This window comes from Pongo abelii, chromosome 11, assembly GCF_028885655.2.
Source record: "Pongo abelii isolate AG06213 chromosome 11, NHGRI_mPonAbe1-v2.0_pri, whole genome shotgun sequence".
NCBI classification, from domain to species: Eukaryota; Metazoa; Chordata; class Mammalia; order Primates; family Hominidae; genus Pongo; species Pongo abelii.
Genome location: NC_071996.2, coordinates 94749249 through 94775134, shown reverse-complemented (window position 1 = coordinate 94775134; position 25886 = coordinate 94749249). Strand labels below are relative to the sequence as shown.

General features: G+C 37.9%; 1 long non-coding RNA gene across 1 annotated transcript in view; it reads right to left on the bottom strand.

Moving 5' to 3' along the window:
- Positions 1 to 25660, bottom strand: part of LOC129058073 (uncharacterized) — a 36240-nt gene extending 10580 nt beyond the window's left edge. Inside the window, exons 1-2 of the long non-coding RNA XR_010135911.1 lie at positions 25571 to 25660; positions 15934 to 16082 (exon numbers count right to left, since the gene is read on the bottom strand). This is a non-coding gene — a long non-coding RNA (uncharacterized LOC129058073). The remainder of the gene's footprint in view (positions 1 to 15933; positions 16083 to 25570) is intronic.
- Positions 25661 to 25886: the final 226 nt, after the last annotated feature.

Below are 25886 nucleotides of genomic sequence, written 5' to 3'. Positions count from 1 at the left end.
AAATATGAATTCTATAACCTTTAATCTGCCTTTTCTTCACAACCCTTTAGTTCTAAACATACTTCTACCTTTTGACACAGTAATTCTATCCTAGGAAAATAATGTAAAATATAGAAAAAGCTTTATGCCCAAAGATACGAATTGGAGTATCATTTTAATAATGGGAATAATAAAAGAACAATTAAGTAAATGATTAGGTATCATTACAAATTATGTTTGAAAAATGTTTTAAATAACACGTAGGTGCATATAATTTTATAGATAAAAAATCTACATACGTGCACTGCATTAGTTTCCTACTGCTGCTGTAAAAAAACTACCACAAACTCAGAGGCTTGAACAATATGAACTATTATTGCACAGTCCTGGAGGTCAGAAGTCTGAAATGCATCTCAGTGAGCTAAAATCAAGATGTAGCAAAACTACATTCCTCCTGCATGCTCTAGGGAAAACCCAAATTCCTTGCTTCTTCCAGCTTTTAGAAGCTGTCTACATTCCTTGGCTTGTGGCTCTCTTCTCTAGCAACAGATGGAGTCCTTCTTGTGCTGCCATCTGTCTGGTTCTCCCTTTTCTGCCTCTCTCTTCCACTTTTTTTTTTTTAATTATACTTTAAGTTCTAGGGTACATGTGCACAACGTGCAGGTTTGATACATAGGTATACATGTGCCATGTTGGCTTGTTGCACCCATCAACTGATCATTTACATTAGGTATTTCTCCTAATGCTATCCCTCCCCCAGCTCCCACCCCACAACAGGCCCCAGTGTGTGATGTTCCCTGCCCTGTGTCCAAGTGATCTCATTGTTCAATTTCCACCTATGAATGAGAACATGTGGTGTTTGGTTTTCTGTCCTTGTGATAGTTTGCTGAGAATAATTGTTTCCAGCTTCATCCGTGTCCCTGCAAAGGACACGAACTCATCCTTTTTTATGGCTGCAGAGTATTCCATAGTGTATATGTGCCATATTTTCTTATGACTACATTGGGCCCACCTGAATAATCCAGGATACTCTCCCTGTTTTAAAGTTAGCTGATCAGCAACCTTTATTTCATCTGCAGCCTTAATTCTACTTTGCCATGTAATTGTATATATTCACAAATTCCATGAATTAGGGATTAGGATGTGGATATCTAAGCAGGGGAAGGGGGATTATTCAGCCTACATGTACTGTGCAAGAGAAACAAACCAACCAACCAAACTGAGCTGAAACAAAAACAAGTAACAACAAAACTAAGCATAGAAAATCTGGATGAAAAGATACCACGTTGGTCACATTGCTTAGTAAAACTGTGGGTTACTGTTTTTATTTTCTCTACTTTTCCATGGTTTCCAAATTTTATTATTTTCTATGATTTATTATTTCCCAAATAATATTATTATTTTGATAATAAAAAAATCTTGTCAAAAATGTGTTTTTAAAACATTCTCTGGGCTACGGTAGCCTATAATTTTATTCTTTTATCTTTTCACATGAATTTTCTTGCTTGCAAATAGTAATCAACTAGTTAAAGGAAATGAAAGAATAAGTACAATAGTTATTGATTAGGATGATCTCCCCTCCCTCTGAAAAAATATAGTAACACCAAACTCATTGACTGATAGAGCTCAGAACTGTGTATCTGTTTGTAGTTATATATCTTATTTTCCCAATTAAAAACCAAATAATTTAAGAGCAAGTATGAGTCATTTTTTTAATTGTCAAAGACAATGTTTAAAAGAGGGATAATCATGACCTTTATACAAATGCAAAATGAACACATGTCAAATATTTTATTTAGTACAATAATGAGTGAGGGGACTAGTAAGATGTTATAACCCATTCAGAGGATAATTTAAAGTACCAACCATATAATCAGTTAAGGAATTCTGAAATAAATTTACAAGTAGATGCCTAACAGATCTATTCACTGAGCTATAATCAATTTCTTCCCACCAGACACAATTAATTTACATTTCCATGGACAAGAATCATTTGCATTATTATCCTTTTTTTTATACAACTTAGAGCAGATATCCCAGAAGGTCATGCTAGACACAGAAAATTCTCTTTCTCCCTCTCCCACCCAACCCTCCCCCACTTTTTGGGCCCATTCAGTCTCTCAGAATTTTTCCTAACAACACAATACCTCATATAGTATCTTGAATGTAGTATGCACTCAGTATAAATTTGGGGTTTGAATGTTGGATTGAAAGATCAATTCTGGCCTGATTACATTAAACGGGTTTGGAATGCCAGTTACCTTATTATTATTTTTCTTTGTTTGAGGCCCCAATTGTTTGCCCTTCTTCCCAGCCATGCTTACCTTAGAAGAAGAGGAACATTTCGGGCTTCTGAGTTTAGCTGGACCTATCAGGGTGATATTGTAGGACAGAGAGAAATGGCCTGATGCTGAACTATAATGCTAGTTTGAGATAATTACAAAAAGTAATCTCAGGACTCATAAGACCAGAAGTGATAGACTCTCTCCCCTACCTTGAGCAAGCACTTATTTGGCTCTAAAAAGAAAACACTCCAGAGATGGTCAGGTAGTTCTCACCATCCTGGATTGAGTTATGCATCTAGATTTCAACAAGATTTCCCTCAGGTTTTCCAAAGTTAAAATAAACTATTTTTTTTTCAAAAAAGTTTAAAGATTTTCTCGAAAATCTTTATTTTTAAAGAACCCATTCCCATAACCTCATAAGAGAATTGTAAAAGTAAATGGGCTTTTCCTTCAAGAGCTAGAGAAATTAAATAGTTTAAGAACTCTTGGTCTAGGGCCATGATATGTTCCAGATGGGTGAAGAGGCAGAAATTAAGTGCAATTAGAATTCCAACTGAAGTCATCAAGATATGAACACTAAAGGAAATAAAAATCTTTCAAGAATTTCAGTTACTTGCACCAACAACTTAAAAAAATACTATTGTATTTTTTAAGGCAATGTATAGATAAGTATCAAGGCATTTTTATAACTGTTATCAGAGACAGTCAACTCTTGTGCCCTTGGCTGCAAAGAAAACCAGATCAAACCAAACAAGATAAGATGTCACACATACTGCCAATTAAAACCGTGAACAATTTAAAATTCAGAGTGATCTATCTACATTAAATAAAATATACTCCATAGGCATTTATAAATTGCCCCTCAGGCAAAGCAATTTTGTGATTTGAAAGAATACATATATATAAAGCTTGGCATTGCACCAACAATTAGCCAACATCTTGGCACCCATTCAGATAGCATCTCCCACTAACAGTTGTAGTAATTTTTCTCATTATAGTGTTTGCACGCACATAAATCAGATTCAGGTGAATTTACAATGTGCCATGAACTGTCAAACTTATAGCAGCCAGCAGATTGTCTTAAGTGATACAGGATTCATGCCTTTGAGCAGCACATAACTCTCACAGCTACTGGACAACAGTCCAGCTGTAGCTTCCTCAGTATTCTTCCATTTCCATAAGCTGATAAGTTTATGTGTGACATTTCAAACTTTTGATTTTTATCTGTTGCCTGACTTAAATTCTAAGTGAATCTTAAAACTTAAATCAGGAACATGAAGTCTTTTTAAATGAGATCTGAATTTGTCTAAGACCAAAGCAGCCTTGGTGCAGCGGCAGCATATCTCCATGTTCCCTTAGAGTGCGGTCCATTTACCACTTCAAGCTGCAGTATCTGTGGGCATTTGAGCTTTTTCTCTTCCTGCTAAGCCTGCAATTTCCAGGTGCACTTCAAACAGACTGAGAAAGATAGCCCCTTGACTGCGTGCATTTCAAGCCTATCCTTCACATAGAATCTCAGCAGCTGCCACATTAAACAGGAAACCCATGGGTCAAAATTTGAACTGAGAGGGAAAAGGTAACAAGCCGACCTGAGCCAGGGATAATTTATGATTAAGTTAATGAAATTCTAATTAGGCTTATAAAGCCCTGAAGTATTTCTTGCAATGGCTTGTCATGAAGCCTTTATTCAGGGAAAGCCAGAGTGCCTTTGATCTGGGTCATGCAGCATATTGTCGCATAGATTCGTGTTTATATTGCCTCTTTTATAGTTAAGCACACTCTTAGAGGCATAAAGGTAATATGAAGCACTGGGGAGAAAAAGAAAAAGCAGCAGTCTGTTCAGACCCAATGTGATACTTGCTCAGGGTACCTCTGGGTAATTTTTCAAGTTCTCCTGATTTACAAAACAGATTATTTTCAGCCTAAATAATGGCTAATAAATTCACCAAAAACCATTTTTAGCCTGCAGTCCAGGTCCTTTTAAGAGTGGACTTGTCCTTAGAATTAAGAATATTTCAGAATTAAAAATAGAATATTATTAAAAGTAAGGACCCCTACTTAATTAAGCATGCCTACTCACAGGCATTCAGCAGTGCCCTCTGCAGAGCTGAGGGAGAGAAGAAGTCCACTTGGCAAGTTGCCTGTGTGACAGGGAGAGAGGCTCCATTAATTCAGAGGTGTATAGATTAGGCCCACACCTGCAATGGGAAGAATCGCCATGCTAATGGAGGTAGCCTAACCAATCTATCCTGAAGTGTCCTAGCTGGGAATTATATCTTAAGAGGGAGGAATAGAAAGCACTGCACTTATTTTTTTAAAAAAAGACAAGAGTCAAACATAAGTCTATGTTCAGGCTCGTTTTTACACTTTTAGATTTAATTAGCTTATTAGAATAAAATCATATTCAGAAGGCAACAATTTAAAAAATCTTTAGGGGCCTGCTTTCAAGATCATATCACTTTAACTTGAACCTTTCTTGACTCGTTTTACTGACATCTCATTACCTTTATAATTATTCAAACAACTTATGCATGCATGGTACGAAGCCAGCCTACAAAAATTCACACCTGAGATCTCAGGTTTCATGTCCTTTCCCACTCTGGCCCATATATGACTGCTTTCCTTTGATGGTCTCATTGGAAAAGATTTCTAGAATTATGTATTCCCTCCCATCTCTTGACTCTACATTCAGTACAGTGATTACTTCCACATACCTAATAGGTATTTTTTTTTTTGCTTCCTCTTATACTTTAAAAAGGCATTCAATCATGAAACGAGCTCATCTCTTAAAAAACAAAAAACGTTCTTTGATAATGATATCTAATAGTATTGATCTGCCATGGAATACTATATCAAACATAATTACTTCTAGTGGATTATTTCATTTAATTTCTTTAAGCATCCTTTGAGGAAAGTACTCTTCATATCTCTATTTTACAGATGAGAAAACTGAGGCGTGAAGGTAACGATAATTTTTCAGGCCTATCTAGTGTGGCCTAAATTCAAAGCAAGGTCTCTCTGACATTAAAGCTCTTGTTCTTAACCTTGTCATTGACACTCTATGACTCACTATGCCATGTCCACTTTTCAATTTTCTATGAATCCATGATGCCAAACAATAAATAATTTTTATAAGACTGCTCCCCCAAAATAAGTAGTTCCCAGCATCCTTATGTCCTTAATACATTTATAACAAGAGCAACAGCAAATGATGATGCAGACTTGCATAGAAAGGGCAAATTGTTCTAAATTGCAGGATGCGTTCATCAGTCAGCATGATTAAACTGTCCTCACTTAAAATAATGCTTCTCATTCCCTCTTAGTCATGACCACTGTCCCCAGCTGCTACCAACAACAGAAAGAGAACCTCCAGTTTAATAAACTCACAGTTTCCCTGGAAGAAAATTTCCCATGAAAATACATTACAAAAATCAAAGAAAATACATGCTATATTTTAGGCCCATGATTGGTCTATTTTAAGCCATGTGGGTGTGTATTCATCTGATTTGTCAAAACGTCTTGAAAAATAAATGATAAGCCTTTATCAACAGGCTTTATTTAGCACACACACATATATATGTGTATATATATGTGTGTAATATGTGTGTGTGTGTATATACATATATATTGGACTAAGGATAAAAGCTCTTCAACTGTGATTGGTGAAATAAAATTATTGTTAATTATTTAATAATCTAAATTACATTGATGCTATCAGAACAGGTAACCCTGATTCATGCTAGGTTAAGCATGTATTCAGGTTGGGATTTTGTTATTTTGTGTTTTAGTTCTTTTGTGAAGTGATAAGTGATACGGTTTTGCTGTGTCCCCATCCAAATCTCATCTTGAATTGTAGGTCCCATAATCCCCATGTGTCGAGGGAGGGACCCAGTGGGAGGTAATTGAATCATGGGGGCAGTTACCCCCGTACTGCTGTTCTCATGCTAGTGGGTGAGGTCTCATGAGATCTGATGATTTTATAAGGGGCTTTTCCAGCTTTGCTTGGCAATTCTCCTTCTTGCCGGCATGTGAAGAAGGATGTGTTTGCTTCCGCTTCCGCCATGATTGTAAGTTTCCTGAGGCCTCCCAGCCATGCGGAACTGTCTGTCAGTTAAATCTCTGTCTTTTATAAATTATTCAGTCTCCGGCAGTTCTTTACAGTAGTATGAGAATGGGCTAACACAGTAAGGATCACTGGTATATTACTATATAACAAATGTTTTATAAAGACAAAAAAATTAAAGAAAAAAAGAAACGCATTATCCTTAGATAATATTTTAAATCCCAACTCCACTATGTCCTTGACAATTCCTTGAGACACTATTAGGCTCATTTTACATTTTAAATTTTACAGAATGAAGGAACTCAATCTTGGACAGCTTAAGTAATTTCTTAAGGAGATCCAGAATAGTTGAGTAAGAATTTCAAACCTGCTATCTTGCCTCATCTTTTCCACCTGAAAGCACTTCTCTCATGAAGGATCATAATGCCCTCTCCACATCTTTGTATTTGCTTGAATAACTCTTACTGGCCTTGGAGGACTAATTTAGATATTACCTTCTATAGGAAGCCTTCCCTGGAACCCCACATCTGGATTGGATTCTTCTTGTATCTGTCCCCATGATACTCTAGGTATACCACCCTCTGTCACAGCACTGCACTTATCATGGTATAATATGGTTGCCTATTTCCTTGTGGTTCTCTTCCACTCACCCCAATCACTGAAGTGTCTTGATTGCTAGGGACTATGGTGTATCCAATATTCTATTCCCTCAGGTTTAATATGATGCCTAGCACATCAGAGGGACTCCAATGTTTACTGAAGAAAAAAATCAGTGGTCATATGAGTGGATGCAGACTCCGAAGCTCACACACCCTGCTGCCACAGGTTAAGTGGTATCTCAGCCTACAGCACACCACCTCTTAGATCAAGTGTGTAGCAGCACCGGTCACAGGACCCACTGGGAAGCCAGCACTCAATAAGCATTTTCAACAGTTAAATTCAGGTAGACTCCCCAGAGTCTAAGCCAATTATTTCAGTGAAGGGCATCAGCTTTCTCATATTTCAAATCAATCAAGACTTTGTCAATAGCACAGCAGTTTAGTCCTACTATTGAAAACATAATTAGTTTCTCATTATTTAAGTGGAGGAAAAGGATGAACTATATGTGAGTGACTTAGCAGTATTGCAACTACAATGTCATTGTGTGAAATTCAACCTAAGCGGATATGACTAAAGATAACACTAAGACTAGAAAAATAAAAATAAGGACTCCCTTTGCATTTAAAAGAAAATTCTAGTGCTTTGCAAGTCTACAGGTAAAAATTAACTTAAAAAAATAAAATCACTCTCTTTTAGCACCAGAGTTGAAGCCTTTGTTGATAAGACACCAGAGAGCAGTTAAAAGAGTGGGGAGTGAAATACAGTGGGTGACAAGAATTAACCCTGATACTGAAAAGAGAAACAGGAAGAGGATACAGGAAAACACGATGAGAAAGTCCTGTTCTTTAGCACTCTGGACTTCTCTTTTTACCCACTTTCTCTTGGGCATAGAGAATAATAAAAAGTTAAATTTAATTATTACCTCTATATAAATGCTTCCTGTGGTAGACAGAATACTGCTCCCCACCCCCACAAAGGTGTGTATGTCCTAACCCCTGGAACCTGAGAATAAAGTTGTCTTACATGGCAAAAGGAACTTTGCAGATGTGTAGATTTTCCTGGTGGGACCAGTGTAATCACAAAGATCCTTATAAGTGAAAGAAGGAGGCAGGAGAGTAACAATCAGAAATATTTGAAAACACTCAACTACTTGTTTTGAAGATGGACGAAGCGGCTGCAAGCCAAGGAATTCAGGTGGCATGGAGAAGCTGGAAAAGACACAGAGACAAATTATTTCCCTGGAGGCTCCAGAAGGAATGCAGCCCAGCTGACAACTTAATTTCAGTGAGACTCATTTGAGATTTCTGATCTCCAAAGCTATAAGAGGATAATGTGTATTGTTTCAAGCCACTACATTTTTCATAATTTTTTTTACAGCAGCTGTAGGAAACTAACACACTCACAAATTTTGCCTTGTGAACCTGAGCTTCTGACATTAGGCTGTTTGTGTCTCTATTTCAGTTTACCCCTGACAATCCCAATGCAACACATCCAATACTAAGCTCGTCATCCTCTTCCCAACTATGATTCCTCTCCCAGACTATCCTACATGGTCTGTTACCCTGCCTTTCTTCCAGGTCGAGGCTAGATGCCTGTGATTCTTCCATATCCTTCTCCCTGCTCCCCAATCTATCTCCTCTCTTGCCTGTTCTCTGGATAAAGGTCCACTGAATAACACTGTTTTCTACTCCCATTGTTAAAATCCAGAAAAGAATTCTAATTCTATAAAGAATTAATTCTAAAGGAATTTAAGGTGGCTGGCATGGGGAAAAAATAATGAACAAAGAAAAGCTGAAAGAAAAGAGAATGGGGGAGAAACCCTTAAGTACATCTTCAGGAAAGAGGGAAGGGATTTTCCAACAGGCAGTGAGTCTTCATCATATAAGCTGATTTAAGGATCTTTCAAATCTGAAAATCTGCAGTTCCTATGGTTAAAGAAAGTGAGGAAGACTTGTACAGAAATCAAGTGAACCAGTCTTTCCAAAATACTCCAAAACTGCTAGTTCTACTTCACCATGCCTCAAGTTTTTACATGGCACACAACTATGGTTTTTAGCAACCCGCTGCCCAGGATGTGATGATGGTATAGATGAGGTGCTCATTCTTTCCACAGCAGAGCAGAATCAGGTTTCAGGATTCCAGTCATTCCCTAAGATAAAAGTATCCAGCAAGAAAGAGTTAGTTCATGGAAGGTCTGGCTGACCTAGTTAAGATAATATTTCATCCTGTGAAAGTTGTTGAGAGAATAAAATATGTCACCAAAAGCTCAATTAGATAAGGAAACTCTCTAAAGGACCAAACTCTTAGAAACCAATAAAGGGGAACGGTTCACTTTCTAGTGACAGCTTGTCACATACCAAGAGAAATGTCCCTACTTAGGCAGTCTCAGGACACCAGACACTGACTCTGTCCTGACATGCCCTACAACTCTAAAGTCATTCAGTTCTGGGTTTTGGAAAACTGTATTTGTAGAGACATATATTCTATTGTGATCTTTATATTTGGGTTTTTTTTTTATTAAGCCATCCAGAGTGTGTAATTTCCCAAGGCAAATGAAAACAACTGACCATCCCCAAAGGGTCAGTCCCCAACAGGATCACTACGATGGACATCTGACATTTCCTGGCGGCAGTAACCAATGACATGCTACAGTTACTGGAGTCTCAATGAGGATCTCACAGTCTCTGGAGGCAGTAACCAATAGTGTGCTACAATTCTGCTCCCCAAGCCTCAGGGGAGAGTCTGGTGAAGACTTGCCCACCGGAGTATAACCCAGATTCCATCCTAAATTGGGTCTGCTTTTCTTGCCATTTTAGCCAATGGCAATCTGTACTTCTTAAAGCCAAGCAATGTCTTGAACTTTGATTTATACGTAAATCATAGCTCAACTTTAGAAATTTAAAGATCTTGGAAATGCATGTAAATTAGTGTTCAAATGTCTGCCTTTCATCTCCCTCCCACTTTCCTTCTTGCTCTCTTATACGAAAAAGCAATATGAAACAAATGAACAACTTGATCAAACTGTGCTTGTCTCACTCCTGCCCAGAAGACAGAGTTGAAATGAGCACAAATTTAAGTAGTATAAGTATCCAAAATTTCAGTGTTCTTATTCCCTCCAAATGGCTATCCATGAATTAGTCCCAACAAGCCCAAGGTGAAGCATTCTTCCTGGTTCTGCCAGTAAAACTTCATCAATAAATAAAACCACCAATGAAAGATACTGCTGACATTCTATAAACTATATCCAGTCATATCGGAAAGATAAGATTTACCCCAATTATAAGAATTACAGGAAAAACTCTCTTTTATAAGAAAATTGAAACCAAAGAAAATATTTCATTAACTAAATTCCATTCATGAGATATTCTTTCTTAAGAGTATACTTCTGATTGCTTTACTCTCAATCTCAACTTTAATTGTTGAGATTAAAGCCTTGGGAAAAATCAGGACAGCAGAAGTAATCACTTCAAAAACAGAGTGTTTGCTTATAGATAAAATGTCTAAAACTAGGACAGTGAATGAGTTTGCGATGAAATAGGAGAAGATATGCTGCAATCAGGCTGATGCAGACAGAATACAGAGATCCTAGGAATCCAAACAGTGCGGGCTTCTTTGAGACTGTCACAGATCTGTAAACAGTCATTGTTAAAATGCCCAAATAAAGAGTTGTAAAAGATGTACCCTTAGCTAAATATTTCACAAAAACATGACTTTCAGGTTTGCCTTGTGTAAATGGATCACAGAGAGTTAAGGAGACAGAAAATGCAGTGGTTTTAACTGAGTTGTAGAACATTCCTTTAAATTCTGAAATGGTTCTCTTGAGAACTGTTTCAGTGCTCACTGAATTCCCAACGTTTAAAAATATGTCTGAAACAATCATTGCTTAATTTCATCGCTCAAGACCCACCCTCCAAAAATGTCCTGTGGCACATAAGTTGTTACTTTCTAAATTAAAGTAATTCAAAATTGGCTTTATTCTATGAATATAGGGAAATATTCCCAGCTTCCTTTCAGACCAGTGCTTTAACTTTAAAAATAATAGTGTAAAGAGAAGAAGGAAATAACATTCGATGTAATCAGATGTCTCGTTTTTTTAAAAGAGAACTTAAAGAGATGCTCCTGTGTACCACACAACTTGCGCTTGTGACTAGAGTCATTTTCCTTACCCAGAATTTCCACCTGAAATAGAAACTAGGCACTAGACAAATACTCTCAGCATAACAGAACTGCAGCCTGTCTATGATCATCGACAGAAAATGAGTCTGTGATCTGCACAAACATAAGCAGAAAGAGCAAGGCAACATCTTTCCAAATACATTCAAACGTATTTGAAGTCTCAACTGTAATGCAAACTGTTTCATGGAAAGGTGGATTCTTTTCAGGGCTGAAGTCATTCTTCCAGAATGCAGTAAGTAAAGTGCTTGGCCAGTAAGTGCTTTTGAGCTACCAAGGTAATATTTTCCAAACTTCACTCCAAAGAGCAATAGTCCTTCCGAAATACTATAGATACTTCTTAAAAATTCATTTAAGTAGGCATGGGAGCTTAGGAAATTCGCACTTTACCACAGACTTTGCCTTTGCTATGCTAATGTGTGTTGAGACTCTCTAAGAGTGAATAATACTTACAACATACTTATTTGACCAAAAAATCTTTCCTTGAGTCTTTTAGCATCTCATGGGGTCCCTAGTGCTTTAAGGAACACAGTTTGGAAAATGTGGCATTCGTGTAATATAACAAAGACTATGGAGTAGTGGTTGCAAAATTAGAATGAAGTGACAGTCATTCTAAAGCAGTCCTGTTACATGTGATATTGCCATCTAACCCAAGTAATGGCATCAAGTATATTGCTACACCAACTCTCAAACTTCTACCAGTCATCTGAAGTTGCAGATTTGAGCCAAGTGATAAGTAATTGTATTCCATAAACCATTTGGGAGCATTTCTCAAGATCTCTTTATAGTTTGTTCCTGAAATTTTATGCAATTGTACATTTTTGGTGCCAGGACTATCTGGCTGTACATTTAATTTTCAGTTTTATTTCGGAGCCTTGTCATTTCATCAATCAGAGCTATTCCATCTGCTGAAATGCTGACAAATCCAGCTGCTTTGTCACTTCTAATCAATTTCATTAATGTCTCCACGTTCTGTTTCAATTAGTGGCCTATTCTTTGCACTGTTTGATGACTTGATACTACCTACTGTCTGCAGATTAAAAATCAAATTACAAATTGCTTTGTCCTTGGCATTAAAAATCCTTCCTTCTTTACCAAATCATTTCCATTTAGCACGTTTACCCCTCTTAAGTTAAATTATGCTCTACCACATTGTGAAGTAAGGGGTTCAATTGTTGTACAAGGAATGGATCCATACTGGGATGTTCTTCTTGACATTCACTTAATCCTTCTGCCCTCATTCAGAATCCAGTCTTCTTTCATCTAAGCCTTTCTATTGTTGTGATTTTTTTCCACACATTACTTTAAACACCTACTTGAAGTGTTATTTACTTGGTTATAATGCTCACTCATTTTTTTAATTCATCAGACACAATACCAACATCGTCTATTTTCTGGAATTCTTGACTTAGAAAACTGTCAAAGAAGAACCAGTTGGACAAAATCATCCTTGTTGCTGATTATATTACTACCCAAACCCAAACAATGAGGAAGTAGCCTTTGAATGCGATTTTTCAAGTAGATATAATACCTCTTCTCTGTTTCCTGTCTTTCTCTAAAAATCAGTCTATGCTTACTTCTTTTAATTGTAGAGAATTGTACAAATTTTTACTTTTGTTAAAAAATGCAGAAATAGCATAGAATTTTGACTGTCCTTTCCCATGCTTTGTGTCATAACTGACAGCATGGAGCTTTAGTAGCCTAAAGCAATACAGCAACAGTGCTGTGGGTCATGTTTTTAACTTTAATGACAATCTGTAATTGCCTGCAGCCTGCCTCATTTCTGGCCCTGCTGATTTCTTGAGGACCTGTGATAACACAGCTCCAACTTGGTCCTCTAATCAGGCTCATGCCCTCTTTTATGTGTTTTTTATATTTTTTCAGGGTTATCAGTCTTATAGTAAAGTAGTCAGAGTCTACAACTCTACCTCCTTCTTCAGGGCATTCCAAAAAATTAGAATTTCCTTCTAGCCTGCAAGCTTTCACAACTGTCTGCTTTTTCCTGTGGCTGGAAGTGGTGAGAGTTTGAATAGCAACAGCTTTGCTTCATACTGAACTGTCTGATACCAACCACGAAATCCCCTTTAGCTTTAATCTTTTTTAGACATTTGAAATTTTCAAAATACTGCTTGTCAAGGTAAGTTCCCTTTTCCTCCAGTATAGCTGGTTCACATTTGACTTGCACTTAAAAGATATTGCAGTTATTTCATTCTTCTTAGAAATATTACCATCCCTGACTGGTTACAGAAACATATGTGTGTTCATTTATTCAAAAAAATGGTTTTTGACCACCAACTATGTGTTAAACATTGTCTTAGAAGGTACTAGAATTCAACAAGGAACAAAGCCTCCATCTCATGGAGGCATACAGTTGTTGAGACAGACATGATGGCTAGACAGAAAGGGGGCCTATGACATTACCATTAAACAGGCAATCAGCATAAAGTAAGAGCCAGCTGGATGTGGTGGCGAACAGGCTGGGAAAGAGGACATCAGGGGCCAGATACCCTGGTTCACATCCTGCCCCCTCATTGATTAGCTGAAACCTTAGGAAAATTGATTAACCTCACTGTACCTCATTAGCCTCATTGATAAGATCAAGACAGTAATGGTTCTACCTCAAATATTTGTTGTGAAGGTCAAGTAACTTAATTCTGTAATGCCCTTAAAGCAGTGTCCAGCACATAAAAAAAGTGCTATCAAGTATTTGTAAAATTAAAAAAAAACAGATAGTAGGAAAGCATTATGATCTAGGAATTATATTTTGCTCTGGGAGTTCATTGCAAGTGTGCCTAACCTAGTGTAGGAGCAGTCAAGGATGCTCTTTAGATCTGAAGGAGCAAGGGTAGCCACTACAGAGTGAAAGTAAAGAGAATAGAGTGGTGTCTATATAACTAGAACTTAAAATGATCATGAAAGACGACTAAAAATATCAGGACAACAGTAGAGACCAAATTAAAAAGATTGGGACTTTCAAATTCCAGAAAGCTAGAGGTCAAGAATATACATATTAATAGTGTAGAAAACTATAAACATCATGGATAAAACAGAAAAATATCCCAAAATGCTAAAATTTAGAAGATTCCCAAGATACTTGAAAGAGTAAATAGAGCCAATAGAAGAAAGTGCAGCCACTTCCCTGATTGTAAAAGTAGGAAGCTAATTTCCCAATGAAGTAACACAGATTCAAAATAAACAGCGGCTTCCTGGAAAACAAACAAACAAAAAACAACAACACAGAAACAAAAACAAAAAAAAACTAAGATATTCTGGAGATATATCCTTACTTTTGAAGGAGGTGCCACCTCCCCCAACCCCAAAAAGAAAAAGAAATAAACTGATCGAGTTTGAAGAAAAGCTCATTCCTAGAATAGCAGCTCTTCTCTTATCAAGTCTTCTTAGCAGTTTCCAGGAACAAAATACAACTTTGTATTTTATACAACCCACACTGCCTACATAAAGATGGATGGCAACAGCTTAAGTGTTGCCCTTCCAATCAGTGATCTAAAATAGATTTCATATTCTACTCCAGGGTATTATTCTATTTCCATTAGATTGAATCACATGAAATTGCCATTTTTGTAAGTCAAAAATGATTGAGTAGCAGCATTTTCATGTGGTTAAACCTAATATATGTTATGGGAAATTTTTAGTTTGTTGTGATGCTTTTTGCTGAAAGATAAAACCAGAAGAGCTGCAAGTGTGCTCTCAGTTTCCCAATGAACAGTAAAGTAATGCAGAGCTCACCATTTCATGGTGAAAGCTTATGCACATGCTCTAGTTGCTGGAAAATGTGTCTCCTTATAGAAAGCAAAAATGTGTCTCTTTATAAATTCTGCCCATTAGTACCAGTTCTTTTCTCTGAAGTACCTGGAATAAGCAATATTTCCTTCCCACTAGAGAATCCTGGATACCTCACACATTCTCTAGTCTTTCCAGTTATGTGTCATCAGCACACATGATTAGCATGTCCTCCATATTTTAACTCTAGCCCATGAAACAGCAATCTAGGTACACTATGTCAGCTTGCTGAGATTCAGCCTACCACAGAAGCATTCTGTTTACACAGATTTCTGTAACTTCTTAGCCTTGGTATACCATACACAGATATGGCATGTATATCAGAAAAATACTTCACATTATTTTAAGGAAAGGCATTATGATGTGAGTACCACAATTCTGTGAAGACATTAAGTCTATGTCACCATTTCAATCATGCAAGAGGGTGGCATGGTGGTTTCAGACAGTTGGTCACTGTATCTGTAGTGAACACTTTGGCTGCAAACAACAGAAAATAGTAAGATATGGTGGCTACCCAAAGGATTACAAATCATTCTACTATAAAGACACATGCACATGTATGTTTACTGCGGCACTATTCACAATAGCAAACACTTGGAACCAACCCAAATGCCCACCAATGAAAGACTGGATAAAGAAAATGTGGCACATATACACCATGGAATACTATGCAGCCATAAAAAAGGACAAGTTCATGCCCTTTGCAGGGACATGGATAAAGCTGGAAACCATCATTCTCAGCAAACTAACACAAGAACAGAAAACCAAACACACTATGTTCTCACTCATAAGTGGGAGCTGAACCATGAGAACCCGTGGACACAGGGAGGGGAACATCACACATGAGGTACTGTCAGGGAGTGAGGAGCTAGGGGAGGGATAGCATTAGGAGAAATACCTAATGTAAATGACGGTTGATGGGTGCAGCAAACCACCATGGCACGTGTATACCTATGTAACAAACCTCACGTTCTGCACATGTACCCCAGAACTAAAGTATAATAATTAAAAAAAAAAGATTTTTCAAATTACCTCACATAGCAAGATCCATGGAGATAGATGCTTCAGGAGCTACATAATGTCAGGATGTGGGATGGTATCTCTGAAATCCTCTTGGTTCTCTTTTATTGTCACAAGATGGCTGCAGCAGCTCTAATAACCTTGCCCTTGCATGGCAACATCTAAAGCAGGAAGCAAGGAGAGAAAGAGAAGGAAATAATGTCTTTATTACCTAGTTGCCTTCTTATCAGGAAGGACAAACTTTGCCAAGTATCTCTCACAACTCATTGACCAAAATGAATCACATGTCTATACCCTACACCAATGGTTGTTAAAGTGCAGTTCCCAGACCAGCATCATCCTCACCTGGAAATTTGATTAAAATGCAAATTATCAGATCTGACCCAAACATACTGAATTAGAGACTCCAGAGTTAGGGCCTAGAATTCTGGATTGCAACAAGTTCTCCAGGTGATTCTGATGCACACTAAGTTTTGAAAGCCTCTGTCCCAATCTCTGACAAAGTAGAAACATATCATAATAACTGGCTTGGACCAATCATTATTCATCCCAGTGGAACTGGGCACATTATTGCCTAAGTTAAAATTGGGCTTTCGATGGCCATAAAGGGAGAAGAGGAGAGCAGCAGTGAGGACTGGCCATGAAACAAAAAGAAGAGCAGCAAGAGTAGAAAGAGAAATAGGAGCAAGGGAGCCAAAATTATCATGGTAATGGGAACTAGAAGCAGATCTTAACTCGATCTGAGCCTGTTGCTTGAGGAACATCTAAAAAATTACTGAGTTTTGCAGATTATAGGGAGCTAATAGAACTAATAAAGTGCGGAGAAAATCAGTGTTAATGAAAAATAGACTTGATTATTCTACTTCAAATGTAATTTAAGAGTATGATAAATACTATACCATGACACATTTACCAAAAAGTGATGAACATTGCAAAAATCAGTAGCTAGTTAGAACTTCAGTAAAGTGTCAGATTTCATACAGAGTGTGAGTATGAGATGGGCTAAAGAATGTCATTTAGTCAAATGCAAATTAATGATCGTGTGTCTCACTCTACTGACGAAGAATTAGTTTTACTTCTACCACACATTATTAGAGAATGCACAAAGTTAAATTTCCAATCATCCATAGCTATGCTGCCCAACACAGTAGCCACTAGGCACAGATGGCTACTGAGTACTTGAAATCTAACTAATATGAATTGAGACTTGCTATAAGTATAAAATACATACTGGATTTCAAAGGCATAATACAAAAATAAGACTATAAAAGACATCATTAATTATTTCTATATTGATAACATGTTGAAATGACAATATTGTGATTTATTGAGTTAAATAAACTATATCATTAAAATTTATTTCACCTTTTATCTTTTTACCTTTTCAGTGTGGCTACTAGAACATTTTAAATTACATGTGTAATTTGCACTACATTTCTATTAAGTAGCACCCATAGTTTATATCTTTGATTTATAAATTTACTTTAATTAATTCATGAAACCTTTTTCAAATACCAATCAGGCAAGTTTTTAAAAATATAGGTCAAATTTGCAGTTGTCTATGTGTCCATGACATAGGATCTGAGAGATTCTGATGGGAAAACACTCCATCCACAAATTATTACCTTCAAGAGTTAACGTATTTAAATTAACCACATTTCCCTAACTATCTTCACCTAACATGTAAATGTACTCATGAGAAGACTAATATATTAAGTATACATAAACTAGGAACAAGAAAAGACTTTCCAAGATCTCAGTTTTTTATTTGTTCCCTTTCCTAAAATAAAAATAAAAAATAAAAAAAGGAAAAAAAATTCATCTGGCCAAGACCAAGTACAGTCAACATGTTGACCCAGTGTCAGGTTCTCACTTCTCCTTTTGTGATATTTCTCCAGCCACTTTTTTAAAAAGAGGTATTTCTCACCCTTCACAGATATTACAATGATACATTCCTGTGGTAGCATTAGGGTGATATCTAATAATGGATCTATTTGGTGCTGGTGTTGAGAAAGATAATGGTTCATTCAATATATGGATAAGAAATTTCTTAGCAAATCATTCAGGTGGTTTTTTTGCTTCCAACAAAATTGAAGGAAAAACTTGTTTCTCACTGAGGATTTATTTTTAAATGTTTTTAAGGAAAAATCACTGAGTAATTTTTTGCATATAATTCAAAAGTTGTTCAAAAAATTCAGTGACATTGTCATAACAATATTCTTTCCAATGCCAGTCTCTTTGTTTATGTGAACAAGGTTTGTCAGCATTTCCATCTATAAAGTGAAAAATTGAGTATTATTGATGCTAAACCCTGTGCCATTTTTCCATTAAGTGCTATACATTAAAAGAAACTAAAGTCCCATACATCTCCTTTTAAAATGCATTTCAAATAAAATTATAATGTTTATGTTTAATGGTTACCAAAATTTGTAATATATTTATGTCAAGTCCATGACAATAACAATAACACTTTCAACGGTAGTTCCACTGGAGGGGAGGGTCATTTTAATTTGGAGCCTTATGGAAATTTTTCAAAATGTTAAATTTTAATTAATAGACATGCTTTTGTTGCAGAAAAACATAAAAAGGTAATCAAGAAATCTAAAATTATGTGAAATAAATAAAATGAAAGTAAGAGTTCAAGAAGAAGAAGGAATAATGTAAAATGTCCAACTGCTAGAAGAGAGTTTGTTTATTTCTTCAGTAGGTAATGGTAGGTAGGTATCAAGTCCCATCGTCTCTGGTTTCATTGCACTTATTTAATAATTTACTAGCTTTATTTTAAGATGTCAATATATATAATATGTAGAAAATTACATTATTTGAAACCACTCAAACTTACGTTGGAACATTTTAGATGTCAACTTAAAAATGTGCAAAGTGAAACAGAATTTTTCTAAATTACATTAGAGTGTATGCGAGGGAGAAAGTTTGAAGACCACTTGGTTCTCAGCCTTGCCTGAATCAAAACCATGAATGGCCAGACCCCAGACTTCATGAAAAATGAAGTGAGACTCTCCAGAAGCAACATCCTCCCCCATCCTGCTCACCCTCCTGAAATTAACAGGCAGCCAGGGTTAAGAACCACTGCCATAGGGTGGTTCAGTGTCTCCTCTCACATTCCTCCAGCACAGAAAGGGTCTGAGAAAGAAGACAGGTGCAGACCAAGAAAAAGAGGAAATCCAAAAGAGAAGAATAAGCAGAGAAAAACAGCAGGAAACAAAGGGCATTGAAAGCCATCTCATCCCAATTTTGCCAAAGGAGGGCCCCACCTCCGATCAATTATTTAATTATTACTGGTGACTCTCGGAAAGTTTTATTCCTTTTGTGTATTATTGTAATACTTTACAAAGTAAATGTTCAGTAGATGTCATTTGAATAAATTAATTCCTGTTGCTTATCTGATAATAAAACATCTTTTATCTAATGAATATTGATTCTTACCATTTTTATGCCAGTTCCTCCTCCACAGTCTTCTTTATATTCAGTCCTAGAGAGTGGTCTCATCCTTGTTTCAGGCTTATTGCTACAAACACTTAGAACTTGGAATAGATATTTTTCTCTACTTGTTAGAAAGTGCCTGCTACTTTGCTACAGTATATTTCATTTTAGGGGTCCACAATGATGCATCTCATACGTGTATTTTATTTTTTTATTTTTTTTTTTTATGTTATATGTTCTTTTTTTTTTTTTGTAAATATATATATTTTTTTATTATTATTATTATTATTATTATTATTATACTTTAGGCTCTATGGTACATGTGCGCAACGTGCAGGTAAGTTACATATGTATACATGTGCCATGCTGGTGCGCTGCACCCACCAACTCGTCATCTAGCATTAGGTATATCTCCCAATGCTATCCCTCCCCCCTCCCCCCACCCCACAACAGTCCCCGAAGTGTGATGTTCCCCTTCCTGTGTCCATGTGTTCTCATTGTTCAATTCTCACCTATGAGTGAGAATATGCGGTGTTTGGTTTTTTGTTCTTGCGATAGTTTACTGAGAATGATGATTTCCAATTTCATCCATGTCCCTACAAAGGACGTGAACTCATCATTTTTTATGGCTGCATAGTATTCCATGGTGTATATGTGCCACATTTTCTTAATCCAGTCTATCATTGTTGGACATTTGGGTTGGTTCCAAGTCTTTGCTATTGTGAATAATGCTGCAATAAACATACGTGTGCATGTGTCTTTATAGCAGCATGATTTATAGTCCTTTGGGTATATACCCAGTAATGGGATGGCTGGGTCAAATGGAATTTCTAGTTCTAGATCCCTGAGGAATCGCCACACTGACTTCCACAAGGGTTGAACTAGTTTACAGTCCCACCAACAGTGTAAAAGTGTTCCTATTTCTCCACATCCTCTCCAGCACCTGTTGTTTCCTGACTTTTTAATGATTGCCATTCTAACTGGTGTGAGATGGTATCTCATTGTGGTTTTGATTTGCATTTCTCTGATGGCCAGTGATGGTGAGCATTTTTTCATGTGTTTTTTGGCTGCATAAATGTCTTCTTTTGAGAAGTGTCTGTTCATGTCCTTTGCCCACTTTTTGATGGGGTTGTTTGTTTTTTTCTTGTAAATTTGTTGGAGTTCATTGTAGATTCTGGATATTAGCCCTTTGTCAGATGAGTAGGTTGCGAAAATTTTCTCCCATTTTGTAGGTTGCCTGTTCACTCTGATGGTAGTTTCTTTTGCTGTGCAGAAGCTCTTTAGTTTAATTAGATCCCATTTGTCAATTTTGGCTTTTGTTGCCATTGCTTTTGGAGTTTTAGACATGAAGTCCTTGCCCATGCCTATGTCCTGAATGGTATTGCCAAGGTTTTCTTCTAGGGTTTTTATGGTTTTAGGTCTAACATTTAAGTCTTTAATCCATCTTGAATTAATTTTTGTATAAGGTGTAAGGAAAGGATCCAGTTTCAGCTTTCTACATATGGCTAGCCAGTTTTCCCAGCACCATTTATTAAATAGGGAATCCTTTCCCCATTTCTTGTTTTTGTCAGGTTTGTCAAAGATCAGATAGTTGTAGATATGTGGCGTTATTTCTGAGGGCTCTGTTCTGTTCCATTGATCTATATCTCTGTTTTGGTACCAGTACCATGCTGTTTTGGTTACTGTAGCCTTGTAGTATAGTTTGAAGTCAGGTAGCGTGATGCCTCCAGCTTTGTTCTTTTGGCTTAGGATTGACTTGGCGATGCGGGCTCTTTTTTGGTTCCATATGAACTTTAAAGTAGTTTTTTCCAATTCTGTGAAGAAAGTCATTGGTAACTTGATGGGGATGGCATTGAATCTGTAAATTACCTTGGGAAGGATGGCCATTTTCACGATATTGATTCTTCCTACCCATGAGCATGGAATGTTCTTCCATTTGTTTGTATCCTCTTTTATTTCCTTGAGCAGTGGTTTGTAGTTCTCCTTGAAGAGGTCCTTCACATCCCTTGTAAGTTGGATTCCTAGGTATTTTATTCTCTTTGAAGCAATTGTGAATGGGAGTTCACTCATGATTTGGCTCTCTGTTTGTCTGTTATTGATGTATAAGAATGCTTGTGATTTTTGTACATTGATTTTGTATCCTGAGACTTTGCTGAAGTTGCTTATCAGCTCAAGGAGATTTTGGGCTGAGACAATGGGGTTTTCTAGATATACTATCATGTCATCTGCAAACAGGGACAATTTGACTTCCTCTTTTCCTAATTGAATACCCTTGATTTCCTTCTCTTGCCTAATTGCCCTGGCCAGAACTTCCAACACTATGTTGAATAGAAGTGGTGAGAGAGGGCATCCCTGTCTTGTGCCAGTTTTCAAAGGGAATGCTTCCAGTTTTTGCCCATTCAGTATGATATTGGCTGTGGGTTTGTCATAAATAGCTCTTATTATTTTGAGATACGTCCCATCAATACCTAATTTATTGAGAGTTTTTAGCATGAAGGGTTGTTGAATTTTGTCAAAGGCCTTTTCTGCATCTATTGAGATAATCATGTGGTTTTTGACTTTGGTTCTGTTTATATGCTGGATTACATTTATTGATTTGCGTATATTGAACCAGCCTTGCATCCCAGGGATGAAGCCCACTTGATCATGGTGGATAAGCTTTTTGATGTGCTGCTGGATTCTGTTTGCCAGTATTTTATTGAGGATTTTTGCATCAATGTTCATCAAGGATATTGGTCTAAAATTCTCTTTTTTTGTTGTGTCTCTGCCAGGCTTTGGTATCAGGATGATGCTGGCCTCATAAAATGAGTTAGGGAGGATTCCCTCTTTTTCTGTTGATTGGAATAGTTTCAGAAGGAATGGTACCAGCTCCTTCTTGTACCTCTGGTAGAATTCGGCTGTGAACCCATCTGGTCCTGGACTTTTTTTGGTTGGTAAGCTATTGATTATTGCCACAATTTCAGATCCTGTTATTGGTCTATTCAGAGATTCAACTTCTTCCTGGTTTAGTCTTGGGAGGGTGTATGTGTTGAGGAATTTATCCATTTCTTCTAGATTTTCTAGTTTATTTGCGTAGAGGTGTTTGTAATATTCTCTGATGGTAGCTTGTATTTCTGTGGGATCAGTGGTGATATCCCCTTTATCATTTTTTATTGCATCTATTTGATTCTTCTCTCTTTTTTTCTTTATTAATCTTGCTAGTGGTCTATCAATTTTGTTGATCCTCTCAAAAAACCAGCTCCTGGATTCATTTATTTTTTGAAGGGTTTTTTGTGTCTCTATTTCCTTCAGTTCTGCTCTGATTTTAGTTATTTCTTGCCTTCTGCTAGCTTTTGAATGTGTTTGCTCTTGCTTTTCTAGTTCTTTTAATTGTGATGTTAGGGTGTCAATTTTGGATCTTTCCTGCTTTCTCTTGTGGGCATTTAGTGCTATAAATTTCCCTCTACACACTGCTTTGAATGCATCCCAGAGATTCTGGTATGTTGTGTCTTGGTTCTCGTTGGTTTCAAAGAACATCTTTATTTCTGCCTTCATTTCGTTATGTACCCAGTAGTCATTCAGGAGCAGGTTGTTCAGTTTCCACGTAGTTGAGCGGTTTTGAGTGAGATTCTTAATCCTGAGTTCTAGCTTGATTGCACTGTGATCTGAGAGATAGTTTGTTATAATTTCTGTTCTTTTATATTTATTGAGGAGAGCTTTACTTCCAAGTATATGGTCAATTTTGGAATAGGTGTGGTGTGGTGCTGAAAAAAATGTATATTCTGTTGATTTGGGGTGGAGAGTTCTGTAGATGTCTATTAGGTCTGCTTGGTGCAGAGCTGAGTTCAATTCCTGGGTATCCTTGTTGATTTTCTGTCTCGTTGATCTGTCTAATGTTGACAGTGGGGTGTTAAAGTCTCCCATTATTAATGTTTGGGAGTCTAAGTCTCTTTGTAGGTCACTCAGGACTTGCTTTATGAATCTGGGTGCTCCTGTATTGGGTGCATATATATTTAGGATAGTTAGCTCTTCCTGTTGAATTAATCCCTTTACCATTATGTAATGGCCTTCTTTGTCTCTTTTGATCTTTGTTGGTTTAAAGTCTGTTTTATCAGAGACTAGGATTGCAACCCCTGCCTTTTTTTGTTTTCCATTTGCTTGGTAGATCTTCCTCCATCCTTTTATTTTGAGCCTATGTGTGTCTCTGCACATGAGATGGGTTTCCTGAATACAGCACACTGATGGGTCTTGAGTCTTTATCCAATTTGCCAGTCTGTGTCTTTTAATTGGAGCATTTAGTCCATTTACATTTAAAGTTAATATTGTTATGTGTGAATCTGATCCTGTCATTATGACGTTAGCTGGTTATTTTGCTCGTTAGTTGATGCAGTCCCTTCCTAGTCTCGCTGGTCTTTACAATTCGGTATGATTTTGCAGTGGCTGGTACCGGTTGTGCCTTTCCATGTTTAGCGCTTCCTTCAGGAGCTCTTTTAGGGCAGGCCTGGTGGTGACAAAATCTCTTAGCATTTGCTTGTCTGTAAAGTATTTTATTTCTCCTTCACTTATGAAGCTTAGTTTGGCAGGATATGAAATTCTGGGTTGAAAATTCTTTTCTTTAAGAATGTTGAATATTGGCCCCCACTCTCTTCTGGCTTGTAGGGTTTCTGCCGAGAGATCCGCTGTTAGTCTGATGGGCTTCCCTTTGATGGTAACCCGACCTTTCTCTCTGGCTGCCCTTAACATTTTTTCCTTCATTTCAACTTTGGTGAATCTGACAATTATGTGTCTTGGAGTTGCTCTTCTCGAGGAGTATCTCTGTGGCGTTCTCTGTATTTCCTGAATCTGAATGTTGGCCTGTCTTGCTAGATTGGGGAAGTTCTCCTGGATAATATCCTGCAGAGTGTTTTCCAACTTGTTTCCATTCGCCCCGTCACTTTCAGGTACACCAATCAGATGTAGATTTGGTCTTTTCACATAGTCCCACATTTCTTGGAGGCTTTGCTCATTTCTTTTTATTCTTTTTTCTTTAAACTTCCCTTCTCGCTTCATTTCATTCATTTGATCTTCCAGGGCTGATACCCTTTCTTCCATTTGATCGCATCGGCTCCTGAGGCTTCTGCATTCTTCACGTAGTTCTCGAGCCTTGGTTTTCAGCTCCATCAGCTCCTTTAAGCACTTCTCTGTATTGGTTATTCTAGTTATACATTCTTCTAAATTTTTTTCAAAGTTTTCAACTTCTTTGCCTTTGGTTTGAATATCCTCCCGTAGCTCGGAGTAATTTGATCGTCTGAAGCCTTCTTCTCTCAGCTCGTCAAAGTCATTCTCCGTCCAGCTTTGTTCCGTTGCTGGTGAGGAACTGCGTTCCTTTGGAGGAGGAGAGGTGCTCTGCATTTTAGAGTTTCCAGTTTTTCTGCTCTGTTTTTTCCCCATCTTTGTGGTTTTATCTACTTTTGGTCTTTGATGATGGTGATGTACAGATGGGTTTTTGGTGTGGATGTCCTTTCTGTTAGTTTTCCTTCTAACAGACAGGACCCTCAGCTGCAGGTCTGTTGGAGTACCTGGCCGGCCGTGTGAGGTGTCAGTCTGCCCCTGCTGGGGGGTGCCTCCCAGTTAGGCTGCTCGGGGGTCAGGGGTCAGGGACCCACTTGAGGAGGCAGTCAGCCCGTTCTCAGATCTCCAGCTGCGTGCTGGGAGAACCACTGCTCTCCTCAAAGCTGTCAGACAGGGACATTTAAGTCTGCAGAGGTTACTGCTGTCTTTTTGTTTGTCTGTGCCCTGCCCCCAGAGGTGGAGCCTACAGAGGCAGGCAGGCCTCCTTGAGCTGTGGTGGGCTCCACCCAGTTCAAGCTTCCAGGCTGCTTTGTTTACCTAAGCGAGCCTGGGCAATGGCGGGCGCCCCTCCCCCAGCCTCGCTGCCGGCTTGCTGTTTGGTCTCTGACTGCTGTGCTAGCAATCAGCGAGACTCCGTGGGCGTAGGACCCTCTGAGCCAGGTGCGGGCTATACTCTCCTGGGGCACCGTTTCCTAAGCCCGTCGGAAAAACATAGTATTCGGGTGGGAGTGGCCCGACTTTCCAGGTGCCGTTTGTCACCCCTGGAAAGGGAACTCCCTGACCCCTTGCGCTTCCCGAGTGAGGCAATGCCTCGCCCCTGCTTCGGCTGGCGCACGGTGCACTCACCCACTGACCTGCGCCCACTGTCTGGCACTCCCTAGTGAGATGAACACGGTACCTCAGATGGAAATGCAGAAATCACCAGTCTTCTGCGTCGCTCGCGCTGGGAGCTGTAGACCGGAGCTGTTCCTATTCGGCCATCTTGGCTCCTCCCCTCATACGTGTATTTTAATTCATCCTTTTTATTTTCCTTTTTAACCACTTTGTAAGTGGTAAATTGCATAATTCCCTTTTGCTGACATCACTGAATTCTGACACTCCATAAGTAATTGATATTGTTGTTTTGATCCCTTGGATGTTTACATTTGTGGCAATTTCTTTAAATAATAGCTCACCTGTGGGTACTGAATAATCCTACATAGATAGTCTTCAAA